Below are 26,260 nucleotides of genomic sequence, written 5' to 3'. Positions count from 1 at the left end.
GATAGATTTGTGTCATGCCCTTTGTGTGGAGGTCACAACTTTAGGGAATTGGTTTGATCCTTCCATGTGATTCCTGGGACATCAGACTTGGTAGCAAGCACCTTTACCTGGTTGGCTTTTTTGCAAGCCATTTTCTTGAATATTTTCAAGTACACTGCAGTGATAAATGCCTTCAACTTTTGCTTTGAAAAAAACTTGACGTGTTTGTGGTGTATGTGTGTTTATTCTGGACATGTGTGTGTATATGTGGAGGTTAGAGATTTCTATCTTTAGTTTTTGAGACAAGGTCGCTTCCTGAAGACCACTTGGCTAATTGAGGGAGTCAAATTGAGAAATTCATGCCTGTATGGAAAACACTTATTACTGACTGAGCCATTTCTCCAGCCTTGCTTTTTTTATTTTAAATTAAAATTTATTTATTATTATTAGTGTATATGCAGTCAAACATGTGAAGGTCAGAAGAGTTGATTTTTTTCTACTCCCACCATTGTGTGTTCAGGGGTTTAGGCTCATATCCCAGCCACTTTTGTCAGCTGTGATGTTCTTCTGCCCTTTGAAGATTTGTTTATACTTTATTTATTTGTATGTGTGAGTGCAGGCTCACATTCTGCATGGGACATGAGTGCTATGCTTTGTGTAGAGATCAGAGGACAACTGTCAATTCTTAGGTTGATTCTTCCAGCATATTAAGATGTGGAATTCCCCTCTGAATACTATGAACACGTTTTTATTACCATTGATTAATAAAGAAGCTGCTTTGGCCTGTGGCAGGGCAGACTATAGCCAGGTGGGAAATTCGAACAGAGATATATAGAGTAGGCACAGTCAGGAAGATGCCATGTAGCTGCCGAAGGAAAAGGACCCTAGAACCTTACTGGTAAGCTCCAGCTTCAAGGCAATACACAGATGAATAGAAATGGGTTAATTTAAGATATAAGAGCCAGGTAGGAATATGTTTGAGCCACTGGCCAAATAGCGTTGTAATTAATATAGTTTCTGTGTGTTTATTTAGGTCTGGCCAGCTGGGAAATGAACAAGCCATCCCCTCTTACACTACTGTTCACTGGTTTCCTACGAAGTAAGATTGTCAGAAGAGCTTGGAATTTGCAAGGAGATAAGCAGAGAAGTGTGGGTTTGTTAAGGGTTCTTTTACTGGATTGGCATCTTGTGGGGGAGGGAATCTTTGCTGTATCTGCTCTACACGTGCATGGGCAGTAGTGCTGGGATTAGAGTGGATTAGCATAGAAGTCTATTCTTGCTGTGGTATAGAAGGAAAGAGTGAGAGAATGTCAGTGGTTCTTCCTTCATTTCTGGAATATGCCTTGAATTCTTCTGAGATCGGATGGTGTGAGAAGTCCTATACATGTGTTGCTTTTATCGGTTAATAAAGAAGCTGCTTTTGGCCAGTGGCTTAAACCAGGCTGGAATATATGCAATAGGGACAGAATAGGTGTAGTCAATGAGAAGCTATGGAGCCGCCAGAGGAGAAAGATACCAGTTGGCCATGAGCGTCACGGTAAAATATAAATATAAAATAATGGAAATGGGTTACCCAAAGATACAAGAGCTAGCTAGCAATACACTTAAGTGATTGGCTAAGGAGTGATTTAAATGAAACAGTTTCTGTGTGATTATTTCGTGTTTGGCAGCCAGGAACGAACAAGTAGCCTTCTACTATAGATGATCTGTCCTGGGGAAGGGTATGTGAGTTCTCCCTGTTTTTGTAGGTCTTGTAAAGTGTGTGTGTGTGTGTGTGTGATGATTTATGTAAGGATTGTGCCCATATGTAAGTGGTGCTTGTAAATTCACTCATGTACCACTTTCTTAAATCTGTTCACTTACTAGCTTGCATTTATAAATCTTGCATTTATTGTCTGTGTACTATTTGTCCTTAAATAGATTAACTTCCTTACACATGTCAAAATAAAGGTCACCTTTTGCACCAGTGCTGTGTTGATGAAAAGCAAACACTTATACATGGGCGCTGGAGAGAGACTGAGCTTGGCATGGGCTTCTGAAACTTCAAAGCCAACTTTCATTGGCACATTCTCCAACAAGGCCATACCCATCCCAACTAAGCTGCACCTCCTAATCTTAAATAGTGTCACTCCCTGATGACTACTCAATGAAGTATTAAAATATATGAGCCTATGAGGCCTGTTTGTTTGTTTTGTTTTGAGACAGGGTTTCTCTTTGTAGTCCTTGCTGTCCTCGAACTCATAGAGATCTGCCTGCCTCTGCCTCCCGAGTGCTGGGATTAAAGGTGTGTACTACCACTGCCCAGCATATGGGGGCCATTCTTATTCAAACTGCTACACCTTGGCTGATTTAGAACTTGCCATATAGACTAGATTGGTTTTAGAATCACAGAATCCAATTGTCTTTGCCCCCTGGGTGCTGAGATTAAAGTTATATCTATGCTGGGTAGATTGTTATGTCTTATGAACAGACAATGTTAATGTTCTCATTTCTGTATTTGACTGGATTTAGTCATTATTATTCTTGCTAACATTGGTTCGTTTGAATTATGTTATTGGAACTGAATTGATGTCAGTTGATGTTAGAAAATACTTGGAAGAATTCCTTTAGGATTTAACCTTGAAGCAGGTATTTCTTCTGTGGGTAAGAAATGGAACAGAAACCACATGACCTGTGTTTCATTTGAAATAAACGTTGTCCTGACTGAGCTACATCCTCAGTCTGGTTGTTTCTTTCTATAGTGGTTAGTTGCCAGACCCCTAGTGTACTCCTGGAAACAGAAATTTAATAGATGATTTCTATTTGTTAGAAGTTCCATATTGCATTTAGGGCTGCATATTGACCAGCCCTAAAATGGTTTAGGATAATTGTACATTCCTTGCTGTTGGAGAAGAAATAGTGGAAACATACGGCAATTGTTGGTCTTCTGAATGGGTTTGGTGAAGTCCAGGGGCCAAGGTCCAAGCCTCATTGGTTACCAAGCTGCTAATAATACAGACAGCTAACCTCACCATTTATCCTTTCCCCCAAATAATTTAAATGGCAACTTATAGAACTCAAAGAAAGAATTTAAATTGTTCTCATCTCTTCTCAGAAAAGAAATACGGGTGAGCAGTCACTTACAGTGTTTTCAATCTCTTGAAAGCATTCAATCAGGGAGCCCAGTGTAAACATGGAAGCCTGCTTGCTTCAGCGATAAAAATCTTTTGTTCATTGATTTCCCCCCCCTCCCCCCCGTGGAAGCTTCCAATATAGAATTTTATTTATTCTGCTTGTAATTGAAAAATTGCAGATCAGCACTTAACTGTTTGGGTATTGTTGTATAAAAGCACAAAAATTATATAGCTGTATTCCCGGGCAAAAGAACTGAGTTCTTACCAACTCTTGTCTAGCCATGGTGAGTTTGAGCACCCTGGAAGCCACATGCTTGGTGCTTAGCTTGGGTGACCCTCTCGACCAGAGGTGGTACCTTGTTTCTCTACTGTGGCAGCTTAGGGAGGAAGAGTCTATTTTGGCTCATGGTTTAAGAAGGGAGACACACACACAGCTTATGAGGCAGCTGATCACATCGGCTTCACAGTTGGGGAGCAGAGAGGAATGAATCCTGATGTTCATTCATCTTGCTTTCCTTTTGTTCATTCAGGGCCCCAAATGCATAGTGTATGCTGCTTCCCATATTCAGGGTGGGTCTTCCCTTAGGTTAAATCTTTCTGGAAATACACTAAGTGCTTCCGTGGTATTCTAAATATAGTCATGATAACAATGAAAATTAACCACGACAAGCTACCCCCTGACGCGTGCACTTATAATTGAACCCAGGGTCTTTGAATGTGATAGGCAAGCATTTGATCTTGAGCTGTACTTCCAGTTTGCACAGTTACATTGATAATAAATATACTCTGGGACCAGCCTCTGATCTCACAGTGATATTACTCTGTAGCTGTTTTTTTTTTTTTACTCCATCCCTCCCATACAAACGTGCTTTTTAATGTAGCTTGTTATCTTAGACTTTTACCTGTTTAATTCATCTGCTTGTGTATTTTATTTGAAAAATGTTTCCTGTATTTATTGCCTGCAAAAGTTGGCTGAAATGGCTGAACAAGTTTTGTTAAAGAATTTTAAAGCATTGCTTAAAGAATTTTTCCATGTGCCGGGCAGTGTTAGTGTGTGTGTAATTTTTAGTTCCTGCATTAGAGAGGCAGAGGAAGGCAGCCTGTCCAAAGAGTTAGTACTAAGACAGCCAGAGTGGTTTAACAGAGAAACCCTGTCCTGAAAAACATTTTTTTTCCCCTCAAGTATCGCAGACAGGCAGGTGTGAAGTGGTACTTAGCCTCTGTGAAGGAAGTAATGGTTGTTCTGGGGACCGGGGACCCTTTGCTTCTGGGTGCTGATTGATTGGAGGGCAATGGGTACTCTTTAGCATGTGTATCTCTTTGTACTGGTTCTGAGCAAGTTTAATTTGAGATATTTTACTTAATTTTTTTTCCTGTTTAGAGGAAGCATTTGTACTTATGTTTGTAATTGAGGAGGCAGAAGCAGTATTGTAGTGAAACATTTATTCTTAGCTGCACAACCAGGGGAGGAGCAGTTCTGGCCTTGCTCTAATGGTTGAAATTGCAGAGTTTGTGTGCAGGGTTGGAGGAGGTTGCATGGTGCAGACTTCCTTTTTGCCAAGGAAGCCCCAGAGCCTTACTATGATAGTTTCTAATCCTCTGCAGTTCCTGGCTGATGGACGCAACTGGAATCTGCCTTTTGTGGGGCAAGGCTTCCTTTATAAGCCCCTTACAGCTTTTTTATTTTCCTAAATGAATTTTTGTTCATAAGTATTTTGCTTGCGTGTATGTGTGCACTACATGTGTGCCTGTTGCCTGTAGGAAGGGCAGGAGAAGATGTCAGTTTCCCTGGAACTGAAGTTAGATATGTTTGCAATCTGTTATGTGAGTACTGAAAATCGAACCCAGGTCCTCAGAAGAGCTCTTACCCATCTCTCCATCTTCTTTTCCACTTCTTTTGAAAATGAATCTTGGATGTGCAAAATAATTTCTGCACTACACAGTCTAGTTTGTAAAAAATAATTTGTTTTGGCTTAAAATTTAGAAGTATTGAGACAGTGACAGACAGAAGCTATGTCTGGAGAAAACTGGATATAGAAAAATTTTCTCAGGATCAGGTTTTGGAAGAAATTGTGAAATAATCTCCTGTCAGTCATCCCCCCCTCCTTTTTAAACAAAATAAAAAATTGTATGTTCTTTTATTGTGTGTATTATTAATGTATATAAATTGAAACCTTGTGAGTCAGAAGTTCATGAAAATTCAGAGGTAGATAGATGTTAAAGACTGAGAAGTAGATTGTATATTATGGAACATGTTATAGGAAGCTTTGTACAGGCTTCACATTTAGTGCTCATGAATATTCACTGGTTCATGAAAGTGGTATAAGAAACCCCTGAAAGATAGACTGCAAAAAGGAGTTTGAAGGGATTTTTGCTTGAAGACTCTCCAGTCATCAGAGGGTCAACTTGGGCATTTTGTAGACAAAATGTTTCAAGTCTGCAGTTGCCTAGGAACTTTCTCAGGGTTGAACCTTGCTCATTCTAGAGCTGCTGAACTGAACTACTGGTGTCTTCATCCAGCCATAGCTTTTTGATGTGGTACGTAGTCACTGTAGACTTTTCTGCCCCTCCATCACATCCAAACACCTTTTAGTTATGCTTATAGAGTTCTCAGAATATAGCTAGACTATTGGAATTGAATCCTTGGTGAGAAAACGTAGACGTTAATTGGGATCTTTTTCAAAGCACCAACACCTTCCTGGATTGCCACTTTGCCTGACTTTAAAGAGACATTGGCAACTTGCTATGCTGCTGCCTCTGCTGTTTCTTCAGCAGATCTGTTTTTTCACAACTCATGCTGTTTATATTGTCAGTTAAATTCCCTGTGATGTCAGACCTGTTTAACCCTTCCTACATTGGTGATGCATAGTTACTGTGTGAGTTCTATGGCACTCATGTGGAAGTTAAGAGGACATTTTTAGTGTCCGTTTTCACCTTTCTCCATTGTTTGAAAATAGGTTCATTTAATTTTCTTAGAATTAGGTTTGTATATCTGAAATACTTTCTAGATGATATTGCATTGATTATTGGGTGATAGAATATATTCTATTGTATTTTCAAGATCTTTTTGGGGGGGGATGATGGTGGTTCAAGACAGGGTTCCTCTGTGTAACAGCACTGGCGTCTTGGAACTCCCTTTATAGACCAGGTTGACCTCGAACTCAGATCCACCAGGTTCTGCCTCCTCAGTGCTGGGATTAAAGGTGTGTGCTGTTTTTATGAGATCTTAAAACAGAAGTATGTGTGAGTTGGTTGTGGTATACTCATGTCTAGTATTTGGAGACTGAGGATTATTAGTTTGAGACCAGCTCCTGTTTTCAAGGTGTGTGTGATCTCTGTAATAAAGTCTGCTTTGAGATTTTCTGTAGTTCCTTCATAGCAAAATAAAATAATTATAAGTATCTTAGTACTTTACGCCAGAGAATTACAGCACAGGAAACTTTTACTTTTTTTTTAAAAAAAATGTACTCTCCATTTTTTAGTACAGGCACGCAGGCACACACAGACCTTTTCATGGGTACTGTCTGGTGAGTTAGACCTACTGTACAGGGCCAGATTAATTTCTACAAGCTAACCAGCATCCTGGCCATAGATCACTGGAGTTGGACTTCTGTGGCTTTACTTTTTCCACATAATTGTGTGGCAGTATTTTTTTGTTTTTAAAGTTATGCTGTTAACTTGTATCTGACACAATTGTAACATTCACTTTATACTAATATATATTTAAAACGTTTGTTGTTTAATAACTGCACAGTGGTTTCCTTTGGAGGAAGCCCATTGATATGACTCATCCCATTGTCTTCTTAACTTCCGGATAGTTCCAGATAGTAAAAGGATATGGTCTGATTATGGATTCTGTGTTTTAGACATAATCCTAAAATGTCATACTCTGCTCTGTGTTTCTTTGTCTGTTTTGATGGGAGTAATTCATAGACTGTGGAGTTAAGCTTTAAACTCTCGCCTGGTCCCCAAGATAGGGTCACTTTTGTTCGTGCAGGGCAATGGTGATGAAGCTGTTCATCCTGTGGTGTGTATTGGTTTGGATTCTAACAGCCTCATCTGTGTTGAGTTAAGCCTTTAGCTGGAATTATGCATGGCAGTTTGGAATGGAAACTTTCTCAATGGTTTTGAGAATTGTAGAGATCGGTCTAGAACAGCTTTAGTGTTGTTTGCATGTGCTGTTTCTTGCTTGTGGTGTGGTTTTGCTCAGTCTTGTGACTGGGACTCAAGATATGCGCTTCAGCGTTATGGTCTCTGGCAGTGTATTTCAGATGTTCTCACTTTCACATTTGTTCACTGCTTTGTGTGGATGCTAGACTTGGGGAGGCTTGGAGGCCATTGTGGGCTACACACGAGACTGCCTAAGAAACAAAACTGGAATATTCCAAACCAAACCTATATCTCCCACCAAAACTTTTCTGTTTATTAACAAACTTTCATGGTGTTAGGAGGAAAAGAAAAATTTTATTATGAATGTACATATGATTACTTTTAAAGGACCACTGTCACCATCTCAAAGTTGATAGGCAGCCTTGGCTAACCTGGAACATTTAGTCCTCCTGGAACCTTCTCCTGAGTGCTCAGATGACAGGTGTATGATATTTGTGCTTGTCTTATACTTGATTTTTGAACACCATGTATCATACACTGTGATAATCATAATTTTCCATGTGCTAATCACCTTTGAGATAAATAGGAAAAATGGTTGTGGCTCTGCTTCCTGGAATGAACAACCTCTGACACATTGCTCTTATCCTTCACTGAACAGAGCTGCTATGTCTTCCTGCTGTGGTGGACTATAACCTTCTTAAAGCGTGAACCAAAGTAAACCTTTAATTCCTACGGGGGTAGAGTGCAGGAAGCAGTTAACTTTGATAGCTGGTGATTGGATCCTTTATTTAGAAGAGATTACCTAGGTTCTCTGCACAGTCTTTTAGATTGTGGGTCATAAACCATCATGCCCTAAAGTTTTTCATGCCTTGGTGGTGGTGCTTGACTTTAATCCCAGCACTTGGGAGGCAGAGGCGGGTGGATCACTGAATTCGAGGTCAAGTCTGGTCTACAGAGTGAGACCCCGCCCTCCACCCCCTTCCCACCTCCAGGCACCTCTTCCCCCACAAAAGGAAGAAAGAAAAATTTGTTCTCAAATCAAGATCATAAAATGACTTCTTGGGCCTTTGCAAAGTTTGTTTTTTCCCCCTTTCTCTTCTTTTACCATTTGTATTTAATCTTTTAACTATCTTTTAGTCTCTGTCTCTCTCTGTCTCTCTGTCTCTGTCTCTCTCTCTCTCTCTCTCTCTCTCTGGCACACACACACACACACACACACACACACACACACACACTGCACCCCCACCTGTCAGAAAAGTCACACAAAGGTAGAAATTGATTCTTTTGTTTTTGTTTTTTGAATTTCTCTGTGTACTCTGTTATAGACCTGACTGTCCTGGAATTCAGAGATCCATTTGCTTTGGCCTCCCTAGTTTTGGGAACTAAAGACATGCGCTACCACACCTGGCTTTTAGAAATTCATTCTTTGTTTTATCTTTTTAAATTTATTTTATTTGGAAATTCATTCTTCTATTACTTACAGTACTGGGGCTGGTGTTTGAACTTGACCTCACGTGCTGTACTCACTTTAGCCTAGAAAAACAAGCCTTCAATTTTTCAATATGGCCAATCTTTTAGATTCTGCATAGTCCTTGGGCCTAGTTCATAAAAGTCTCATTTGTAGAACATGATTTAGCAGGAAATAGTCCTGATATTTAAGGCCCAGCTGTACTCTATAGATGAGAAGTGCTGATCCTTTTCTATTCCTGTAAACAGCCTCCTTCCCTCAAAGAAAGTCTGGGCTCAGCGATCGACAAAGGTTAGGTCTATGAGTCTCGGTATCTTCTGGTTTTCCTGGAGGCCCAGAGTTAGCCTCTTCATCTTTCAACATCTGTTTGCACTGCTTGATCTAGCAAATCTTCTGTAAATGTTGATTCCTGTGGTGGGGTGACACCATGCACAGGCAAGGCGTGTTTGGAGAGAAAAGGCCTTTTCTCAATTAAAAAACAAGTCCGAGATTATTTTTTTTTTAATTCTTTGTGTAATTGCTCATTGTTTGTCTATGTAGGTACCATTTGTCCTAACCTTACCTATTCAGTAGGGTGTTGTGTATTTGCTGGCCTTCTTCAAGTCCCTTCCACATCTGTGTGTAAGATTATTCTATGCCCCAGTAGTTGGTTAGCCTGTCTGTCGTTGGACACTGTTGTCATTTGCCTGAATTTAGTAGATGTGTTGATTGTCACTGGTATATAGAAATACAATGGACTTAATATGTATCTTTGTTTATATCTTGGGAACCTTTCTGTCTACCTATGAGAATATTCTTATCTAATTATAAGAATACTAGGAGTGCTAGAGGTTCCACAGACCCAGAATTGATCTGTATGGAAATTAAATACATCACAATGTGAAGTGTACTGATTGTGTAGTCACTAGAAGTTGGAATTCATGAGACATTTGAGTCACATAAAACTGAAGGTGCATCTGGGCCGTGGTGGCGCACACCTTTAATTCCAGCACTCAGGAGACAGAGGCCAGCTTGGTCTAGAAAACCTAGTTCCAGGACAGCTAGGATTGTTAAAAAGAGAAACTCTGTCGTGAAAACCAAACAACAACAAAAACAACAACAAAAGGTCTTTTTGCTTGCACAATAAGAGCTTTACATAGGTATCCTAGGCCCAGAAAGTTATTTCTTAATGTATATATGAATAAACAACTGAAACAATGGCTGTCTAGAAGGAAAGGCTAAACTCTTAGTGCATACACATTTTGAATCTGAATCCTTTCTCTTCAGCTTTGTAGACTAACTGCATTTTGCTCTGTCTTCATACTGTAGTAGCTCTTGTAATCTCTTTCGTGGTACTTATCAGGAAGTTGGTGACATTTTGTTTTCATTTCTTTAAGTTTTGTCTACTGAAGAAAACCTTGTCTTATGCTGCAACAAGAAGTTTTTGCTTCACATTCAGGGTGAAGAACCTGTCTTTTTGGTGGGGATACCAGAATGCATTGCAAGGATATGTGTGAATTGGCACAAAACCTTTTTGCTCATGGTGTCATCTTCCAAGGCTAATGGATGGTTTAGCACAGTTGCTATACCAATACTAACTGTCCTTCTGAAAATTTGTGGCATTTTAGAGATGAAGAGCATTGTCAGCATATTGAATCAAAAAAATTGAAGTTTTAAAACTGTGGACAAGTTGGTCCACAGAGATGGGCTTATCACTTAGCGCTTGCTGTTTTAGCCACCCACATTGAATATCTCATAACTGCCTATAACTTCAGCTTCAAGGGATCTGACACCCTTCTCTGGCCTCTTTCGTCATCTTCTCACACATGTGGCATATATACACACTGTTTATTCCTTGAGCTGACCAATTAAAATCAAGTTTGTGAGTAAAGAGAAAGTGGGTATGTGTTGATTGGTATATTTCAAGCTGCATGTCATGAAGATTCATTACCACATCTGCTGGGTAACACTTGCATGAATCTCTACTTCACCTTGTCTTTCCTAACGTTTTAGGGCAATGTTGGTTTTACTCAATTATTCAATTACATGATAGCATACATTCTTTATTCAAATCTACTCAGCTCCCAGGATCTCCACCTTATACTTTACTGCTGTTGTCATTTGATGCTCATGAACTGTTAGTCTACTAGCGAAAGGATTTTTGTTTGTTTGAGAAGATCTCACTTTGTAGCCCAGTCTTGCCTAGACCTTTAGGTCATTCTCCCCTAGCCTTCTGAATACAGGGATTATAGACATGAGCCACTTGCTACTACTCCTGATTGAAAGGTTTTGATGCAAGTTTGAAATCTGAGTATGCCTGTATGAGACTAGTGTTGCCACAGGTCATCTTAATTTCATTCCACAAAGCAAGTTTGGGTTGAAGGAGACATCTATTTTGAAATATGTATGAAAGTATTGTTGGTCACTTTGATAAGAAACGGTACCATGTTTACCACATCTTCGGGAATCGGGAATCTGTCATAGGAGTGAATCAGGAGACTCAGTGCAATGCTTACTCTGACTGGAATGACTTACTAGTGGATCGTTGCATTTTAAAAGCTGTTTTTCATACTAGTCCTCTCCAACACCTATGGCAAGAAGCGGGGAGGTTTCTCAATTTAGAGAAAATTTCTCCTAGGTGATTATTACACAAGTATATTTTGGAAGAGGGTGAAGGTAAGAGCTAAGTTAGTGTTTATTTATTAGATTTATTTGTGAAGAGTGGGGCCAGGGAAGGTGAGAATTAACTTTACAGTCACCAGTCTCATAGATAGAAAAGAGCAGTGTCTTCAGGAGGTGAAGTTGCTAGGAGCCATGCTAGGAGGTTACGGTGAAGAGACTCTAGAAGTAGGTAAGTGCGTATTCTGTGAAGCTCCTTGTCTCTTTCTATTTATAGTGGGTCCTGAATTATTTCTAGATGATGCACCAAGTTCATTCTCTCATTGTGTGTCTGTTCAAAGGAAAAAACCAAATGTTACAAGTCTAGCATAGATAGGAAGACAGGGTTTCTCTTTGTAACAGCCCTGACTGTCCTGGAACTAGCTCTTATAAACCAGTCTGGCCTCGAATTCATAGAGATGCACCTGTCTCTTCGGAGAGCTGGAATTAAAGGCTTACGCCGCCGCCGCCGCCACCACCACCTGGTTAAACTATGGCTTTTGTCAAATCAAATGACAGGTTGTGGGGTGGAGGTAGTGATTCTGTTCTTATTTTCACATTGTTCTCTTAGGAAGTCTCTTTATTTTTATTTTTAAATTATTGAGATAAAGTCTAACTTTGTAGTCCTAGCTGGTCTAGAACTCACTGTATAGGTTGGTATGATTTCAAACTCAGAGATTCACCTTCCTCTGCGCTTCTCAAGTGCTGACATTAAAGACATGTGCCACCACACCTGGTAAAAGGCTTTTAACTTGAGTTTGGTTTTGCTTGAGTTGGGACTAGTGATCAGTATGTATTTCTATTTTGAAGTAATGTATTTTGAATGCTTTGAAAGTAGTAGCATGGGAGGAGGGAAACATTTTTAAACCTATCATGGTTAGAGAGGTTGCTGTGCTGTTGGGAAGTGTTAAGTATGTCATGTGCTAGGCCATGCATATAAGAGGAAGGCAGGTTGCAGCCCTCCCAGAACCAGCGCTCTGGCATCAGAGCCTTTCTTTAGAGGCTACTAAGATATGGTTTGGAGGGCTTCTTCTTTTCTTAATTCTGTGAGTAAGTTATCTTCATCTCAGTTGAACTTTTATGTCTCAAAGCATATAAATTGAATGGATCAAGACAACAAAGTGCTGAGGCATTGAGGATAGGGATTGTGATTTCCATGGTAATATTTACATAATTGGTTTTATATGTTTACTTGTTAGTGTCAGCTGACCATATTCTTTGCAGTCCTTTGACACTTGTATTTCTTTGTTCTGATGTGTGTGTCACCTGGATGAGTTATGATGTTGCAGCTCTGAGGTTAGTTATGGTGATCAGCAGCAGCAGCGTCCATGAGATAGCTGGGGTTTTGGAGGTGGTTACATAATATGAGTGTGTGGACTGCTGAGCAGTGCTCCTGGCTGGGTGATATAAGGTGAAAATATAAAATGCTACATATATCCATTTAGAGAATTTAAAAATATGAAAGATCTTTTTAAGCTAAGTGAAGACTCAGATTTGATTTTGAAGGGTTTGCTGGGTGAGCAGAGTAGAAAAGAGCCCTTTGTGTTTGTTTGTTTTGTTTTTAGATAAGGTCTTTTTTATGTAGTCCTGTCTGCCCTGGAGTTGGACGTGTAGGCCAGGCTGGCCTTGATTTCAGAGACCCACCAGTTCTGCTTCCTGAGTGCTCTGATAAAAAACTTTCACCCACTATGACCAGTCTTGTTGTGATATTTTTTAAAAAAATATTATTAGTGCATGTTATTTTTAGAAAATAACCTTTACAAAATTCATTTCATTGTAACATTTTCACAGTGTATACAGATGTGCTTAGATCTTCACTTTCTTCTTCCACCCTCTTGTCTTGTCTCTCTGACCCTTCCTCTGATTCATAAATAATGTAGGCTGATACTGCATTCTGTATCTTCCTGCCACAGTCTCCCAATTGCTGGGATTTATAGGGAGTGCCATCATGACATTGTTTTCCCAGGTCTATACATATTCCATCATAATGTAATGTACTCTTTTTGTTATGGGCTTGAAATCTGTACAACAAAATATATTCCTTGTTAGTCTAGTCACTTATTTGTAGGCAAGACTAATGTGTAGATGTGAGAAGTACTTCAGTATGGTAGATTCCCTTGTTAGCAGTGTGGGGAATAAGTTGGCTTGGTGTATGATCGGAAGTGGGAATAATTAAGTTATGATAACGTAGATTAATAAATATTGATAAATACTGTGGGTTACAAAATAGGATAGTGGCAGTAGAAGTAGTAAGATTCCCCACCACCCCCTCTTGGAATTGAAGTTGGCAGGATTTACAAACTCACTTTTGATAGTAAGAAACAACAGCTGGTTTCTGGTTTGTAGGATTGCAAGGACAGGTGCTTCTAATGCAGGGAGGGTAGGAAGTTCAGGAAAAATAGTAAGTTGGATAGACTAATATGCCCTCTGTGTGTTGTATACATGAGGAGGGTGAATTGAGTGAAAATGATTGACAGTATCTCTAGTTGGACTTTGATGTAGTTAGTTCAGGAGGGAGTTCAGAGTTGCAGACTTAGAATTAACTAGGTTGGTTAAAGCCACATTAGGTTGAAAAGGTTGCTATGCAGAATAGTGGTGGTGGGAAACATTGAAGAAGCAGGTGAAGGAAGATCATGTAGGAAATGAGATGAAGCAGAAATAACAGAGGAAGCCAGGTTAGCTTTAAGAAGAGCCTGCTATAGGAGGGAATGTTTATAGAGTACTTGTTTTCTGGGCTCATGTCATTTGCGTATCTGTTTGCTTCTGGTTTAAGGGGGTAAGGTGGTGAATTAAGGCTGCCCTGGGTTTTTTTGAAAAAGGAAGATGATACTGTTACTCTAAAGGGTCCTAGTTAGGTTATAGTGACCTTTGTGGTAGACGTGTGGTACCAGTTTTATGAAGATCTGCCACTCACCATTTCTCCCTTGAGTCTTTCTGATACCAGAGTGCTCCATACTACGGGTGGGTCAGTAAGTAAACCCATTTGAAACAAACATAATGAATGTATATATGTATTATGCATAGTTTTGCATTGTCTATTTAACCTTTGCTACTCTAAACTAGTCTCTTTATTTATTTGTGTGTGTGTGTGTGTGTGTGTGTGAGAGAGAGAGAGAGAGAGAGAGAGAGAGAGAGAGAGAGAGCACCTGCCTGTCTGCCTGATTGCCTATCTATGTGTGGGGGTGCCCATAGAATTCAGAAGAGGGTATTGACTCTCCTGGAGCTGTAGTTAAAGCCATGGTTATGTTCTGTCTCTTGAACTCGAGTCCTCTGGAAGAGTAGCATATTTTCTTAACTACTGTGCCGCCTTTTTAGCCCCTATAAACAATCTTTAAAATTTAATTAAAAAATTTTATTTTTGTGTGTTGGTATTTTGCCTGAATGTGTATCTGTATGAGGGTGTCAGGTATTTTGGAACTGGAGTTACAGTTGTGAGGTGCCATGTGGGTGTTGGGAATTGAACCAGGGTCTTCTGGAAGAACAGCTAGTGCTCTTTGTTTTTTTTTATGATTTATTTATTTATTTATTATGTATACAGTATTGTCAGTATTCTGTCTGCAGGCCAGAAGAGGACACCAGATCTCATTACAGATAGTTATGAGCCACCATGTGGTTGCTGGGAATTGAACACAGGACCTTTGGAAGAGCAGGCGGTACTTTTAACCGCTGAGCCATATCTCCATCCCACAGCTAGTGTTCTTAACTAATGAGACATGTCTCCAGCCCCAACTGTAAACAATTTGTAAACAAATACTGGGTTTGTGATGCCCACTTTAGAGCTAGCACTAGAGGATTTCACTCATTTTAAATGAAACTTTGCTGGTGGATCTAAAGTTTGTTAAGTGGCTAGCATGGTGCAACTTGTTTCTTAGCCTGTGTTTCCATGCACGTGAAATGGGGTATGTGTGTCTGTATTTGTGATTACATTTGTTGTATGGGAAGAGTGCAAGTTGAGGTACCAATGATTTTCTATTGGAACTGGGGAAGATTGCATATCTTTTTTTCTTTCCTTTTTCTGTTTGGTTTTTCAAGACAGGGTTTTTCGGTGTAGCTTTAGAGCCTGTCCCGGAACTAGCTCTGCTGACCAGGCTGACCCCGAACTCACAGAGTTCCACCTGACTCTGCCTCCCGAGTGCTGGAATTAAAGGTGTACACCATCACTGCCTGACTAGAATCTTATTTTGATTTAAGGAAATAAGTTGCTTCTGTTGGGTGGCGTTCTTTGGTTGCAGTGCCTGGGCACCAGAACATACTGTTCAAACTGCAGAGGTTGTATTCCAAGGAAGAGGGTAAGATGCAGTCGACTGGCAGAAAGCCTGCATGGTGGAACACCTGTTCATAAGTCATTCACCCACAGGCATTTGTTAAATTTTATTTTTAGTAAAGAAGAAAGCTAGGTGCTGGTGGCTCATAACTTTAATCCCAGCACTCATGAGGCATATGCAGGTGGATCTCTTTGAGTTTGAGGGCAGTCTGGTTTACAGAACTAGTTCCAGGACAGTAAGGGCTACATGGATATTAGGATTGTGTGTGTGGTATTGTTCTTTGTATACTTCTTTCTTTCATCATTTGTTTAGATCATAATTTCTTTTAACAGTGTCCTACCTTTAACTTTTTGTCCATTTTAATGTTGTTTTATTATTTATGACTGTGATAATGGAATTGTTTTCTTAATTTCTTTTTGAGTTGCTAGCATATGGCAATCAATGAACATGGATTTTTACATATTAACCGTGTATCTTACAATTTGACTGGAGTAATTTTATAGCTTTCGTTAGTTGTATCTAGGTTCTGTTCTGCCTCTGGTGTGTGCCATCCTCTTTCAGTTTTTAGGTTTTGCATTTCTTTGTCCAAAATGAATTTGCAGTCAGGCAGCCCACTTAGGTTCAAGCTTTTATTTGGCTAATCATTTCATTTATTCAAATCACTTTTAATATTTTAAACTTAATGTGTATGCATGTGTGACTTTGAGGCAGATGTGGGTGTCTACGGAAGCCATAAGAAATAACTGGATACCCCTAGAGCTGGAGTTACAGGTGGTTGTAAGTCACTTTATATAGGTACCAAGAAATAAACTTGAGTCCTCTGCAAGAACAATCAGTATATGCTCTTCACCACTGAGCCATTTGTTCAAATTCTCTGGTTCAAATTTTAATGGTGTCTCATTTAATAGTTGGTTTTGTTTTTCTGTGGGTGCTCCCTGATGTAAGTTAGTATATTGCTTCTGTTGTGGGGGGAGAAGCCTGTCACTTTACATATTAATCATCTTTCTGGGACACCCAAGAGAGGGGATGTAAAAAATTTACAAAGAATCTTCTGAATGATGCTTGGCTCTCTGTATGATTCTGTTTCTTATTTAACAAAAGAGGCTGATGTCTAGTGTCTGCTGCTTATTTCACTTGGATTATTCATTTTATATACATGTTTTTGAAATGAGTTGTGAAAAGTTGTAGGTAAATAAGCAATTGTTCCGTAGGAGCTTCACAATAATGCAGTAAAACAACTCCAGCATAGACCTTTACTATCTTACTATTCCCGTGACACTACTCATAAAGCGTGAGGTTAGTAGTGAACTCCAAAGAGAACATGCACATGGATGATGTATAAAGGAGACCTGTATTTTCCTTACTGTTCTGGAAGTCCAAGACTTTGAAGGGCAGACACTGCTGGAACATGGCAGAAAGGAAGTGCATAGGTATATGTGGAAGGGAGACAAGGGTGTAAAAGGGGATCCGACTCTGAAGAAAGATGGATCTGTTAGCTCCACTTTTGTGATTGACGTACTTCTTGCCAGGCTCCTTTGCCAGCATTGCCACATGAATAAACTAGGCTTCAGCTTGAGGCTTGGTGGGAAAGAACCAAGGTGAAGCTCTGTTAAGTATGCTGCTGTGGAATTCTGTGGATTTGGTAAGAGCTCTTGATATTGGTAATCTCTTCCTCATCTAGGTCTTCAAAAAGTTGGCTTTATGTGTCTGTTTATTGTTGGAATTTCAGGAAGGTGGATGAAATGTCTGAAAGATGGTGAAATTTCCTATTGTTCTTTCTTTGAGCCTGAAGAGTCACTAGGGAAGGTGTTTGTTGCTGCTGTCAGTTTCCTCATTGTAATGGTGCGGCTTCAGACCTTGTGGGATCTGGGTTGTCCTTTAGCTTTGACTTACCAAGGCTCTTCCTTGTGTGGTTTTTGGGGTGTTCTCATAGCCTGTGTTGAGTCACTTTCTTAAGCTTGAGTTTGTTTTCAGGTATTTCCAAGTCTCTAACCTGCAGTTTCCCTTTATGGATTTCACTTTCACAACTGTGGTTTAGCAAGGATGAGAAGGTAGTAGTGGGATGACCAGAGTTTATGTGCTACTTAGGGCGGGAGGGGTGGGCAGCTGGGTGGTCTTTTGAGTTTGTATTTTCTCCTGCTTAGAGATACAAAGAATTGTGTCAAAGCACTAGTTTTGCTTCTTCTCCTCCTCCTCCTCCTCCTCCTCTTCCTCTTCCTCCTCTTCCTCCTCCTCCTTCTCCTCCTCCTTCTAGTGATTGAAAGGTAGGTAAGGAGTTTCCTACTTTTCTTTTCTGCTTTCTTTAATTCTAAATCATAGGAATAATAAAATAGTAACATAATACCCCATCCTAAAACCAACATCAAATATCTATGCATTCTTTTCCAGCAGGGTAGGGAAGGGGAGAGACTAGACTGAGAACTGTCTTGCTTCTCTGGAAGGAGACCAGCGTTAGGCCTAGACACGACACAGTGCAAGTTGACAGTCCATACAGTGATGTGGCCCTAGTATTGTCTGGAAGGGAAGGAAACTCATTTGACTGTGGTCTTATGTCCAAGAACTTCTGGCAATACAGGGGCTCTCTGCATTCTCAAGGATTCATTTCAGCAAATATTTATTTTTTCTCTCTCTCTCCTTAAAAATATTTATTTATTAATTATGTATACAATATTCTGTCTGTGTGTATGTCTGTAGGCCAGAAGAGGGCACCAGATCTCCTTACAGATGGTTGTGAGCCATCATGTGGTTGCCGGGAATTGAACTCAGGTCCTTTGGAAGAGCAGGCAATGCTCTTGACCACTGAGCCATCTCTCCATCAGCAAATCTTTAAAGTCATAAGAGCACCATGCATGTGCAAATTTTTAGTTTCCTGAAAAAAGTGATTCTCTGAATCTAGCTGGATTTGAGTCCTAGCTCCTTCACCATTGAATGTGTGACACTGTGTATGTTTTTCATAAATCCATGGTTCATTTTTTTCATCTGAAAAGGATAATCATGATAGCATACTTTAGGGTTTTTGAGATTAAATGAATCAGCAGTAAATAAAGTCATTATATTCATATACACATACATTTTAACTTTGAGCTTGCACTTAGGATAATGATTCAGCACGCCCTTGTATTCTTTGTTCAGCTTTTTTAATGGTTTTGTAAAAGTAACATAGCACAGCAAGTATTATAATATTGATAGAACTTACTAGCTTTGTTCAGCTTGCCTGTTTTCCTGCATGAGGAAGAGATTTACTTTGTTGTTTATTCATTTTGTTGCAATTTGGCGTCTCTATAAATATATGTCCTATTGCCCTTTATACCTCCATTTGATCCTATTTAATTGTTGGAAGTCTGTAATTTCATCATTCAGGAAGCTGAGGTAGGAGAATTGGGAGTTTAAGGCCATTTTGATACTCATTCTCAGCACCAGACACAGAGAGATGTATTCCACTTGATAAAATGGGATAGGATAACCATATTACCCTTGAGATTGCTCCCACTTCCCGTGTGCGTGTGTTCATATTCTTTCATTCGTGTTTTGATTACTTCTCTAGGGGTAGTGATTCTCACCCTTCCTAATGCTTCAACCCTTTAGTACAGTTCCTCGTGTTGTAGTGATCCCAACCATAAAATTATTTTTGTTGCTACTTCATAACTTTAATTTTGCTGCTGTTATAAATCACAATGTAATTAGAATATTTGATATTTGACCCTGAAAGGGATTGCAACACACATGTTGAAAAACACCTGCCTTAGGAGCTGCTCCAGATGTTGCCTGTGTCAGTAGTTCTGTCCTTGTTGCTAATTAGGATTCCATGGTGCTAGGTCACCAGTTGAATTAACCTTTTACTTATAGTAAGATTTTGGGTGCAATGGACTCTTTCTTACCTTCCTTTTCACCTACCTCTTTCTCTTGAGTTGTTGGCACATGCTATACTGACACTCTACCAACTGAGCAATAATCACGGAGGGCCCCCCCCTCCATTTCTTACCAGAGTCTCTTTATGTAACCAGGCTAACCTGGAACTTGCCATACTACTGCACCAGCCTTGTGATTTTATAGGTATGCAACCTCATACTTAGTTCTTTTTTCTCAAACAGAGTCTGTGTGCCAGGCTTTGTTGATATTTGGGGTATTATCTTGTCCACATTATCAGACTCATGGGCAGACCTACCTTTCTGGTACTCTAATAGGATCTTGGTGAGGTTGGCTACGGAGGACAACGTGACCCTACATGTCCAGGCATGGGCAGGCAGTCTCCTTGTCACTATCAAGCATCACACATTAAACTTTTATAGCCCCTTGGTTTCTGCTTTTTTCTCAAGGTCTATTGATTTCTGACCTGAAATCCACAACTATTATAAGCAGTTAGTAAAAAGGTAATTAATAGGAAAAAAAAAGTAGTTGCTACATTTGGGGGGAGGGATAGTTGTGGGTGCCCTATCCTTGCCCATACCTCCAGTTTTTCTTGCAGGGTCTAATGTAGGCCAGTCTGGCTTCAAACTTTCTTCTTCTACTCTCCCCTCCCCCTTCGGTCTTTTTTTTTTTTTGGAGACAGGGTTTCTCTGTGTAACAGTTTTGGCTGTCCCGGAACTCTTTGTAGGCTTGACTGGATTCAAACTCACAGAGATTCCCCCTGTCTCTGCCTCCTGAGTGCTGTGATTAAAGGTGTGCACCACCACGCCTCACCATGTTTCTGAGGTTCTCCTTGACTTCCTAATCTTCTTGCTTCTACTCCTTGTTTAGGTTTTTCCTATCTTAGAATATTTCATCAGTGTTTATTTCAGATATTTCAGAGTTAACGTGTTTTCTAGAAATAATGGAATCTGCTAAAGATATCCCTTCGTAGCCAGGCTCTGGTGGCACACACCTTTAATCCCAGCAGAGGCAGGTGGATCTCTGTGAGTTCGAGGCCAGTCTGGTTTACAGAACCAGTTTCAGGACAGGGTCCAAAGATACACGGAGAAATTCTGTCTCAAAACAAAAATTGCCTTCATTAGAGACCTGTGAGACCTGCATTCTGCTCCTTGATTAAGACCAAACCCTTACCCTACGCCCAGTTTGGGCCTTCTTTCCTCAGATGACAGATAGTGTCATTGGCTGGTTACAGCTTTGGCTGTGAGAATGTGATAGGGCTTCTAGAAATATCCTGGAGGTGAGGCCAGACAAGCGGCTCAAAATGGTTTAGTGTGCACACTCTGTCCCAAATGTCGGTGGTCCCAAGTTTAATAAACATGAAGACACTCCGAGTTTATTTCAGAATTGTAGCAGTAGATGATCTTGTTTACTGAGTTCTTGGTATAGACATTTAACTTATAATCTGTATTGCTCTATCACTGCTTTTATAGAACAATTGAAAAACTATATGACATACTCGATGCTTTTCATTAAAACAGAGCCTGTGCCGACTGAACGCTCCTTTACTCACATGAGTACCTATTTTTTTTTTAAAATTAAACTTGAAAAGCTTTTAAATGTGTTTAGATATTTTACCTCCACTTATGTATTGTACCATATGCCCCGTGTCTTCAGTCTCTAGAAGGGAGTGTCATCGCCTTCTGGAACTGGCCTTAAGATAGTTTGTGAGCCACCATGTGGTGGTAGGAATTAAACCTGCATCTTCTTGAAGAGCAACAGGTACTTATTCACACTTTGTTTTTGGGTAGCCTTAATGTTTTATTCAGTAGCTTTGTAAAGCCCTATAGAGAGTTTTAAGGACAGACTAAGAAAGCTCATGTTATCTTTACCACATGCACATAGAGCATCTTCGTTTAGGGAAACCGTTCTGGGACTGTATTTTGTGTCAGGGAGTACGAGTTGGGGATTCTGCATGAGGACACTATGCTTGTTCTCAGAGCTTCTCCTGCCTTGGATCTTTGATGTTGTACTGATTCAGCATATCTGATGTGTTTGGAGTTGAATGGGATCATGGTTTATGGGTAGATGAGTTTTGTATGTGCTTTTCTTGTGTATGCGGGTCTTCGCCTCCTCCCCTGCAGATCTCAAGGCGATAATGTGATTTTTGGTACATCATTTTTCATGGTGCTTTAGTATAATCTTTACTTTTTTAAACAACAGTAAATGGAAATGAAAATTATCTCACTATTTTCCTATTCCTTTATGTGTAACGCTTCTTAAATTTGAAATTACCTTTAAAAATAATCACATTGGTAGTCTCATTCTCCTCATAGCACATGGCTACAGTGCTTACCTATTTTACTTGATTTCTCATATACAGAAAGCCTTAAGCTCTCTGTCATCTTTGTGTGTGTGTGTGTGTTAAGAAATTGTCTTTATTTTTTTATTTAAAGTTTTTTATTCATTTTTATATACCAACCACAGTTCTGTCTCCCTTCCTTTCCCCTCCTACTCCCCCACCCACTTCTCAGAGAGGGTTGTCATCTGTTTTTTAAAGTGAATTTGCAAGGTTGGATATAGTATTATTCACTGTCTTTGATATTAGCCTTTGAATTTACCTTAATACATTTTGACATAAAAGCGTTTGCTGAATGAAAAATTCTTTGTCCCTTTAATTAGTCCTTGTTGTAAATTATAGTAATAAAGTATTTTAGTTCGATCACAAAATGGAATTAGATGCGGAAGGATCAGTAGATTGTTGCTTTAGTTTGTCCCCTTTCCCTCCCTCTCTGTGGTTATCAGGGGGGAGAAAAAGGCATCAGGTGTTATTCACTCAGCTGCTGAGACTACTGTGATGGGTGTGTGCATACTTAGGCCCACCAACTCTTTGCTGTGTCAGTGCTGGGAGGGTTCTGGGCTTTATTCCCACATACTGCAGGAACCCTTGTTTTGAATGTTAAAATATTTTGCTTCTTTTTGAACTTATACACAAAGTATGTTCAACATAATAAGTTTCATGCGGATTTGAAAGATACAGCTATAGGTAGCCCACTACTTTCACAGATTTATTTTCTAACTAATAAAAAGCAGAAATTCTAAAAGCCTGTAAAGCTAGAAAATCCAAGAACAAGGAGATGGGCTCACCTTATAAATTCCATTGTCTGGAATTTGTAGTCTTTGTAATTAACCCACTGGATTGAAAATACTCAGAAGAAAAATCACACACATACAATCCTTTTCTTGTCATGGTAGCCTAAACAATATCGTAAAACAGTTGTTTATGTGATAATCAGAGAATTGGATACACCTGGTCTCTAGAAGCACTGAGAATGTACATGGTGCACACACATATACCAAAGGAAAATCATTCATGTACATCAAATATTAATAATTTTTAAAAAATGTTGAGGGAATGTCTCTTCTGCGTGGAATGAGCTAGGCACTGATGGGTATGGGCTTCCCTGTAACTTCTTCCAGAAGAATTTGCCCTGTGAGCAGCTTTGCTGAGGCATTTGGCATACCATCTTAAGTTTATCTTATAGATAACACATCTATATCCACATTCCAAAACACCCCAGCCACAGTTTTCATCCCATATAAGATATTTAGGCATTCAAGGTCCCCTTACCCCCAAGTTGTGTTGGGAAGAACACTAACTTCAGTAGGTTGCTGGATTTGTCCCCCTTCCCGCCCTCTTTTTATATGGATATTGTGCCTACATGTATGTCTATGTACCATGTGCATGCCTGGTGCCTACATAGGCCAGAAGAAGGTGTGAAATTCCATGGAACTAGACAGCAAACTATCATGTGGGTGCTAAGGATCAATCTCAGCTCTTGGAAGAGTAACTTAACACCTGAACCATTATTCCAATTACTGGACTCACCATTCCAGAGATATTTCCAAGGAAGGACCTCGTGTCCACGTGAATCTTGAGCTTGCCTATTGTAGCCAAGGATGACCTTGAACTATTGATTCTTGACTTCCTCACCGAAGTACCTGGCTTTTGAATTACATTCTGTGTCTTTGAAATGGATCCCTCTCTAGATAATGAGTATGGAAATAGATGAAGGATGTGAAGCATGAGTGAAGGCAATGGGGTTTCCTATGCTGGCTCATAGTTAATCAGTGAGTGACCAGGAATATTCTGTACTGGACCTCAAGTCTGAGAAAGAGGTGGGGTTGAGGGGGACAATGACATGGGGCAGTGGAGGGAGAGGGAATGCTCAATGAAGGCGGTAGGGGTATGAGTTACTGTAGAGGTTTTAATAAGAATTCATAGAGGACATAAAAAGGTAAGACTTTGATAAAGGTATGGTGATTATATTGTTTGGATTTCTGTTAAACTCCATCTTAGCTTATTGATTGATGTTTGTAATAACCTTTATCTGAAGATGAAGCAGGCCCAGTTCTGAGTCCTTGCCTAGGGGAGGGAAGGATAACAAACCAATCCAGGCTATCAGATAATCTTAGCGGGTCTTTTGCTCTCCTTTTCCTGTTGAACCTTGCTCCCTCCCCAATCCCCCTTGTAGTTTTGGAGCTTGTCTTGGAACTAGCTGTTGTAGACCAGGCTGTCCTCAAACTCACCTGTCTCTACCCCCTGAGTGCTGGGATTAAAGAATTGTGCCACCGTCTCCCGGCTGGATCTTGCTTTTTAGTGTTGAGAGTAACACTTGCTATAAAGCAGACCATCAGGTGTGAGCCCTTTACAACCCCAGACCAGCTAAAGCTGTACCTTATTAACATCTTATTTGTTATATTATAGTTGGTCCAGGTAGAGAGTCCCTAGAACTGTACTAGACCTAATTTGCTCTTCCTGTCTCCTTTCAGAACATACTGCCGTACTGGAGTTCATACCTAGTCCTGAGCAACATTGATTTTTTGCCATGGAATCTGTGAGTATTGCTTCTTGCATTTGTTCTTGGGTTTGATAAAGTTTGTGTCTTATGAGAGTGATTTTGTTGAAAAAATATTGGTTGGTGGTCTTATTTACAAAATAAACTTGCGTCTTCCATAGCACCTCTAAATAGTTTGCAGACCCCAGCAGTTGCTGTGTTTGTATAGTACTATGAGCATGATGTATCAACTGTTATCATGAAGGATAGCTTTGGAAATGATCAGGACAGATCTGGAGCTTGTGACCTGGCATCCTGTGCTGCTGATTTGGGAGCTGTTATAGGGGGAGAACTGTAGCTTTCATGGTTTTCCTGTCTTGAGGCCAGGATTGTGTGGTCAGTTGGAAGGAATGGGATTTTTTGTCCCAAACCTTGAGAGTGACCAGCAGCCCATTTGACCTTGGATCTCACCATGGGATAAAAGTTTCTCCTAAAGTGACTTATTTTGACTGGCATATTGTTTCTCTTCTCTAATGGAATAATTGATAATTGGCAAGAAAATTTCTTGGCATATTTCAGGGTTTCATACCTTGTCCAACTATTAATGTTTTCAAAGAAGTAAACACAAAATATTATCTTTTTCTGCTATTTTAACAGACCTCCCTGAATACCTCTTTAGTAAATTTTCTTAATTTTTTTTTATCTTTAGTAAATTTTCTTAATTTTTTTTTTAATATCTTAGTCACCATTGAGTTTGCCCTCTTTGAAATGGATCTGACTATTCTTTCTTTCTCTTGAATTTCTTGAAGGAAAGGAAACTGTGGGGGTTGGAGAGGTGGCTCACATTTACCTCTCTTCTAGAGGACCTAGGTTAAGTTTTCAGAACCCACATGTTGACATACAGCCATCTCTAGCGCCGGGGACTCAGGCTCTTCTTCTTCTTCTTCTTCTTCTTTTTTTTTTAAAAAAATATTTATTTATTTATTATGTATACAATATTCTGTCTGTGTGTATGCCTGCAGGCCAGAAGAGGGCACCAGACCCCATTACAGATGGTTGTGAGCCACCATGTGGTTGCTGGGAATTGAACTCAGGACATTTGGAAGAGCAGGCAATGCTCTTAACATCTGAGCCATCTCTCCAGCCTCAGGCTCTTCTTTTCACCTCCGTGAATACCAGGAATATTTGCAGTGCCCTTGTGTAGGCTGTACACACACATTTAAAAAGAGAAAGATCTGGGTCTAATCTTAGCACTAGGGAAGCAGAATGGTGGGTCTCTGAGTTTGAGATTAGTCTGATTTACATAGTGAGTTTCATGACAGCCATTGTGAAACCATGTGTTGAAAAAAGGTGGGGGCAAGAGATTAAAAAGAAAGGAAACTGGCTGCAGGTCTTCAGCTATTACAGAGTGTTAGCAATAGTTAGAAGCTAGCCTGGAAGTGGGAGTGACCCCCCCCCCCCCCCCCCCGCCCGGAAGAAATTTTCTAGGCTTTAAGGTGGATTCAGCTTCTCAACTGTTCAAAAATGAAGAAGAAAAAGACAGTAGTAACAGGGAAGCCAGCCATACATACCTGGAATTGGAGCTATATTCGTGGATTTTAATGAGTAAAAGGGAAAAACAAATTGCTGCTTATCTTTTTTTATGAAAATTGATTGTTAATATTTCATGAATCTAGTGATGCATTTCTCTAACTTGAATAGAATCATATTAGGATCGTTAGCCAACAGAATGTAGACTTGGCCTACTTGGTCTGGTGTCTGATAAATTGATAATTTGAAGAAAGGAATTAAAAATATTTAATGTGTATGAATGTCTTGCTTGCAATGTTGTGCATCACCTGCATCTTCGCTCTCAAGGAGATCACAAGTGGATATTAGATCCCTGGAACTGGAGTCACACACAGTAGGTGTTGGGAATTAACCCAGCTCTTCTGCAAGAAAAAGTGCTCTTAACTGCTGAGTCATTTCTCCAGTTCTTAAGAAATTTTACAGGATATCAGCTGT

General features: G+C 39.9%; 1 protein-coding gene across 7 annotated transcripts in view; it reads left to right on the top strand.

Annotated features, from left to right (window-relative positions):
- Ankrd11 (ankyrin repeat domain 11) overlaps positions 1–26,260 on the top strand; it is a 152,082-nt gene that overhangs the window by 37,569 nt on the left and 88,253 nt on the right. For 4 of the 7 annotated variants that reach the window (XM_085681862.2, XM_085681856.2, XM_085681861.2 and 1 more), the window contains exon 2: positions 24,252–24,316. The gene's annotated coding sequence lies outside the window, so the exon portion shown is untranslated. Of the gene's footprint in view, positions 1–1,012; positions 1,129–24,251; positions 24,317–26,260 lie in introns of those variants that run through there. The other 3 variants (XM_085681857.2, XM_085681860.2, XM_087900548.1) reach the window with 2 other exon arrangements.

This window comes from Myodes glareolus, chromosome 22 (assembly GCF_982192425.1).
Source record: "Myodes glareolus chromosome 22, mMyoGla1.1, whole genome shotgun sequence".
Classification (NCBI taxonomy): domain Eukaryota; kingdom Metazoa; phylum Chordata; class Mammalia; order Rodentia; family Cricetidae; genus Myodes; species Myodes glareolus.
The sequence above is the reverse complement of the archived record's forward strand: the minus strand, read 5'-3'. Positions and strand labels throughout refer to the sequence as shown.